The sequence below is a fragment of the Budorcas taxicolor genome, chromosome 18 (genome assembly GCF_023091745.1).
Source record: "Budorcas taxicolor isolate Tak-1 chromosome 18, Takin1.1, whole genome shotgun sequence".
Classification (NCBI taxonomy): domain Eukaryota; kingdom Metazoa; phylum Chordata; class Mammalia; order Artiodactyla; family Bovidae; genus Budorcas; species Budorcas taxicolor.
Window position 1 is genome coordinate 58,538,459 of NC_068927.1, and position 6,680 is coordinate 58,545,138.

The following is a 6,680-nucleotide window of genomic DNA, read 5'->3' on the forward strand; positions in this document are numbered from 1 at the left end:
CTTTTAACCTGCAACTGCTGCAGTGAAAAAGAAGAAAACGTTTTCTTGTTTCTCTCACCCTTTTCCGAGCTCTTTGCTGACTTTCTGGGTTCCTGATCTGTAGTGGGTAAGCAAGACTAACCTGATATGCTAATCACATCCTGGTGCTCCATTCTATTGGCAGATCTTCCTGGCTAGTTCCTCTCCTTCCTTTTTGCATTACAGAGAGCAGGCCACAGAACAATTCACCAGAGACAATGGACCCTACTTCTGGGCTACCTGACCCAGCCTAGGAGGGTTTTGAAAAAATGCAAGAGGAAGACCTGCATTCAGGAGCCCTGAGGGAAACCTCACATTTGGCACATCTGAGACCTCAGTAAGGGAGGATTTAGGGCGAGAACATCTAGAAGCAAAGGTCAATCTGATTCCCTGGGGAGGGGCTCTTTCTAGGATGGGTGTGGTGGGCCTCGGGCTGTGCCTGCGCCCTTGGGGGAGGGGAGGGGAGAGGTGAGTGTTTGGTGGGAATCACCTGGGGGTCTTGGGTTCCTGCCAGACTTTACTTGCAGAATTCTTCCCAAAGATGTCCTTAGTTTTTTCACGGAAGTCTGCAGCCTGGTTTTCACAAAATGATTTGCATTGTGACCACCTCTCTGCAGGTGTGGCACCTCCAACTTCAGAGACCAGGAGCCTGGAAGTGTTTCCATCACAGCTTTCTTTAAAAATAAACCAGAGGCAGCAGGAGGCCTGGCGAGCTGCAGTCCATGGGGTCGCAAAGAGTAAGACAGGAGTGAGCAGCTGAACTGAACTGAACTGAGCAAGGCACACTAGATTAACAAGTGTGTGTGGGCAGAGACAAATGCCTTTGAAAATGATGCCCTAAATACTATCTGATGACCAACCAAGGAAATAATGATTGGTGTTGTCGTAAGTTACATTAACATGAATTAACACGTGAGAGTGTTGTTCTACTTCCTGTGTGTGCGTTTTTCTAGGTTTTATGAATCAACTGCCACAGTTTGTTGTCTGTGCCATTTAGAGAGCTCTATTTTCTCACATCTTTAAAGTATAATGACCAAGGAAAAATTAAAGATAGAAGCATGTCTGTCTTTCTAATATTCTATATTCTAAAAAATATTCAGTGTGCATCACCAGTACCAACTTTGTAGAAAATTTAGTTCCACAGCAGAATTGAGAATAAGGTATAGACGTTTCCCATATACCTCTTGTTCCCACACGTGGACAATCTCCCTACTTACCTTTCCCCACCAGAGTGAGCATTTGTTACCACTGATGAATCTACAAGGACAGTAAATAGACAAACTCTTTAGTTTACCCTTATGTTTCTCTTTTAGGGATGTGCACTGCATACCTCTGGATAAATCTATAATAACATGTGTCCATCACAACTGTTTAACACAAATTATTTCATGCTCCTGAAAGTTCTCTAGATTTAGGATATTCATAGTCCCTCCTTTGAAACCCATGGCAACCACAAACCTTTTTAATCTCTTCTATATTTCCTGTTAGATTCCCAGGTGACTGAGTGGGAAGAAATCTACCTGCCGATGCAGCACATTCAGGTGACATGGGTTCGATCCTTGTGTCAGGAAGATCCCCTGTAGGAAGAAATGGAAACCCACTCCAGTATCCTTTCCTGGGAAATCTATGGACAGAGGAGCCTGGCGGGCTACAGCCCCTGGGCTCACAAAGAATCAGACACAACTGAGCACATATGAACATTTACCTACACCAAAGTGTCATATTGTAAAATTCCTATTTTCTTTAGAATTTTTGAATGGGCTTCTTTCACTTCGTAAAATGCATGGCATGATTGTCCATGTATTTTATGCCTTAAGAACTAACTCTGCGCCTATATTCCTGCTCAGTAAATAAGTTCATCAACACTATTTTTTTACATTCCATATATATCCGTTAAGACAATATTTGCACAAATATAGAGAACAGATGTGTGGCCACGGCAGCTGAAAGGTTGTTGTTGAATTATGACGCCGGGATTCTTGGCCCCCGGAGGAGAAGAATTCAATCCGGGGCCAGAGACGAGGCTTGATCGCTCAGAGCTTTTGTGTAATAAAGTTTTATTAAAGTATAAAGGAGATAGAGAAAGCTTCTGACATAGGCATCAGAAGGGGGCAGAAAGAGTACCCCCCGCTAGTCTTTAGCTGGATGTTATATAGTCACCAGCAGTCTGTTAATGAAAGAAAGGAATGTCTCAAAACTTAGAATGGTACCAGGCCCCTCACCCATAAGATGTATTTTGGGATAATCTTGGCTCCAAATGGTTCATCTTGGGCCATAAAAGGATTAACTTGAATCTTGAAGAAGGGCAGAGCACCATACAAATAGTGTCATTTATGTAGATTAGAGGAACTTTGATATCTGAGTATAACATACTGGTTTATCAAGTAGGTTCTGAGCCCGAAAGGTGGAACCGACTTGAAGACAGAGTTTGGGGTAAATGTATAGTACATTAGTATAGCTTAAGATAAACATTTTCATAAGAAAAAGGCAATGGTTTACTTCAAGTAAAACCAGGTGTCATTATGGCAACACAGAATTTTAAGAGAAACCTCCTTTTAAATTTGTATAGAGAAGGAAAAAAAAAAAAATTGCCAGTTTGTTCCTTCCTGCCCTTAAGGGAGATAAAAATGTCTGACACTTGCTGGCTATTTTCTCCATTTGGAGACCCCTGGCCTTTCTGCCAGTTACCCTCTCAGCAGGAGAAGAAGAGGGGGACAAACTGAAGAGCCCCACTGACACACATACACCACCGTGGCTGAAATGCTGGAGAAGACTCTTGTGAGGCCCTTGGACTGCACTGAGATCCAGCCAGCCCCTCCTAAGGGAGATCGGTCCTGGGTGTTCATTGGAAGGACTGATGCTGAAGCTGAAACTCCAGTACATTGGCCACCTCATGTGAAAAGCTGACTCATTTGAAAAGCCTCTGATGCTGGGAATGATTGAAGTGGGGAGGACAAGGGGACGACCGAGGATGAGATGGTTGGATGGCATCACCGACTCAATGGACATGAGTTTGAGTAAACTCTGCGAGTTGGTGATGGACAGGGAGGCCTGGTGTGCTGCAGCCCATGGGGTCGCAAAGACTTGGACATGACTGAGCAAGTGAAATGAACTGAACTGAACTGATGGTTAGAACAGGTAGCTAGTGGAAAGCTGCTGGATAGCACAGGGAACTCAGCTTGGCGCTCTGTGCTGACCAGAGGGGTGAAATGGAGATCACGGGAGGGAGGTTCAAGAGGGGGCAGATTCATGTATACTTATGGCTGATTGATGATGTCGTACAGCAGAAACCAACACAACATTGTAAAGCAATTATATTCCAATACAAAATATATATGCATCTCAAAAGGAAACAAAGCTAAACAGATGGGTCACCCAGTGGTGGAGAATCCATCTGACAGTGCAGGGGACACGGGCTTGATCCCTGGTCCAGGAATACTCCACATGCTTTGGGGCAACTAAGCCTGTGCGCCACAACTGCTGAGCCTGGGTGGGGCAACTTGCTCTTTTAGATGGGCAAGAGGCAAATGAAAGATCCTCACCAGCGCTAAACAATAAGAAATACAAAACAAACCTACAATGATGCATCACCTCATGCCAGTCAGAATAACAATTAGCAAAGAGCCCTCTAATAATATCATAAACGCTGAGGAGGCTTGGAGATCAGGGAACCTCCTACACGGCTGGAGGGAATGTAAACTGGGGCAGTCACGGGGGGAGCACAGTGTGGAAGTTCCTTAAAAAATGTAACCTCCTGACATTTAAGGAAATGAATTCCATGAAAAATAGACAAAACAGATTAATTGACAAATTGACAAGTTTTGCAGTTTTTAGTCAATCATCTGCAAGTCTAAAATGACCAGTTTTGATCTAGCCTTTCTAAATTCTCTAAGTTAAATGTGTACGAATACACATACACTCACATATTCCTTCTTGGTTTTCTCACTGATAAGGTGTATACCTTCAGATATTTATATATTTTATCCTATGTGTGTTATATAAATTATATGATGTATATATCTTCAGATATTTATATCTTGCATTCAAAGTATGCCAAGGCCATGAGAAAACAGTTCCTCTAAGCCTAGACAAGAAACTTGTGCTAAGAATTATACAGGGTAAGATTTTTTAAATCTTGGTTCAGAACTTTCCCATCATGGCTTTTAATTATGCTTTTTGTGACTTCGTTAAATTTACATTTGCTTAAATGAGCCCCTGAAAAGTTTTAGCTAACAGAACATAGAATGATTGAAGCAGGTGAGTTTATGACTCTAGGTCCTGAGAGAATTCACAGGAAGCCTTGAGGGCCCCTGAGGAAGGTCAAAGCTAGAACCAGGTAGAAAAAGGTCCAGTACTTGGGGTTCAGGCCTTTCTAAGGGACCCTGAGTGAAGTGCTGTGGGCTCCCCAGGCTGAGCGTGGATTGGGTCCATTCAAACCAGAGGAGCAGGAATCTGGTGAGGTCTGAGGGTGTCATTGAAGGGGGGCCTGTGCAGTAGACCCTGGGGTTCAGCAAGATTGCTGGTCTCAAGGAAGGGGGTCATCTAGTGGAGGTGCTCACAGGACTGGCTGGTGTGAGTTCAAAGACCTGCAGGCTGCCTGCTCCCTAGACAGATGCTGAGGCAGCAACAGCATGGAGCAGTCAGGGAAGCTCTCAACAGTACTCTGTATGATCCTTCTTATTAGAACCATCACAATGTCCCTGCCGTTACAGAGAGGGGGAAAAAGTACCATGGATAAATGACGGGAAATACATGATCAAATTATATGAGGCTTAAGGGCAGTAACAGATGTCATCCCACTGTGCTACCTAATAGTTCACTGCTATGCATTCTTCCCTGCAACCTTAAATAAGGTGGGATAGGTTAATGTCGGTGGTAGGTAAACACTTCATTCATTACACAGCAACTGCATCACCAGAAACCATTCAGTTTTATTGATTAGCATGTATGAATATCACACGTAGTCAGAACAAAACCTTTTACAATCCACTGTGTGATCCTTGATTAGAATACAGATTACAAGTATAGACAATGATATTCATTTTTCTGATACAATGGTGTGAGAGTTGTGCTTTCTATGGTTACAAAAGGAAGGTTAATCATTTAATCAACAAGGCATAGATTAATTACATGATTTTTCTGGGAAGGGTTTCCCATATTTTCCAGGGTATCAGAGAAGTCTTTATTTCAAACATGTTAATTAATATTCATGACTTCTGTTGATAGTATAAAAATATATCAAAATTTCAGTGAACTGTCATTGTATTATCCTTAAAAAGCCAGTGACATTGAAAATTTAGAACAAACCTCTGTCTGACTTTAATATGTGGAATTATTCCTTGAACACTTACATCATGGTGACCTACAGGGTTGTTTGACACCAATGAGAAACACCTCCATTTAGATGTTCAGTGTACACGTTATATTACTATGTCCTTAATGTCCTTAATGGAGAATAAATACCAATGGTTCCTACCTCAGATAGAAGGGATTCTCTTATCACTGAGTCAGCAACCATTAAAAACTTGAGTTCACATACACAGTAGAAAGAAACCATAACATGCTGTATTTTGAGAGTTGAGTTACTTTCGTTTGGTTTTGAAATAATCTCAAATATGTCAAAACAAGCAAGAATACATTGCAAATACTTGTAACCACTCCACACACAACCCTTCATCCTGGGATCCATTCTAACATATCAATTTTCTTTGTGTTTTAACTATGGATTACTATCCGCAGTAATTGTCCTTCAGAGGAATGTCAGGGAAGGAATTGATGAAATGCTTCCTAGTATGCATCCTCTGATATTTATTTAGAGTTGATTTTTATTACAACTTTCCTACTTTTTTTTTTTTACACCATCACATATCTTTCCTGCAGAAATGCTCTCGGGTTATTAAGGTGTACATTTAGGACTAATCTCTTCCATCACTTATGACATTACTAGAGTTTCTCTCCAGTACGTGCTCTCTGATGTCTAGTGAGGTGAGAGCTCTGATGAAAGCCTTTGCCACTTTCCTTACATTTAAGTTTTTAAGTTTTCTCTGAAGGATGAATTCTCTGATGTTGACGAAGACTTGAGCTCTGGGTAAAGGCTTTGCCACATTCTTTACATCGGAATGGTTTCCTGTACAAATTCGCCAATGTTGAATAAAGCTAGGAATTTGGCTATAGGCTTTGCCACAACCCTTATATTTATAAGGTTTCTCTCCAGTATGAATTATCGGATGCCTATTAAGAATTGAACTATGATTAAAGTTTTGCCACACTCTGTGCATTTATAAGGCTTCTCCTCAGTATGGATTCTCTTATGTTGAATAAATTTTGAGCAATGGATAAAGGCCTTGCCACATTCTGTACATTTAAGTCTTCTCTGCATTACCAACATGAATTTTCAAATGTCTAGCAAGAATGGATATCAGATTAATTTTTCCACATTACATATATTTATAAGGCTTCTCTCCAGTATGAATTTGCTGATGCTGAGTGAGATATGAGTACTGGTTAAAAGCTTTGCTACATTCTGTACACATGAAAGGTTGCCTTCCTGTATGAATTTTCCTATGTCTATTTAGGTTTAATGGTTTAGCAAGACTTTACCACATTTATTACACTTGTTATGCTTCTGTGGATTTTGAATACTCTGCTGTTGAATATGTTTT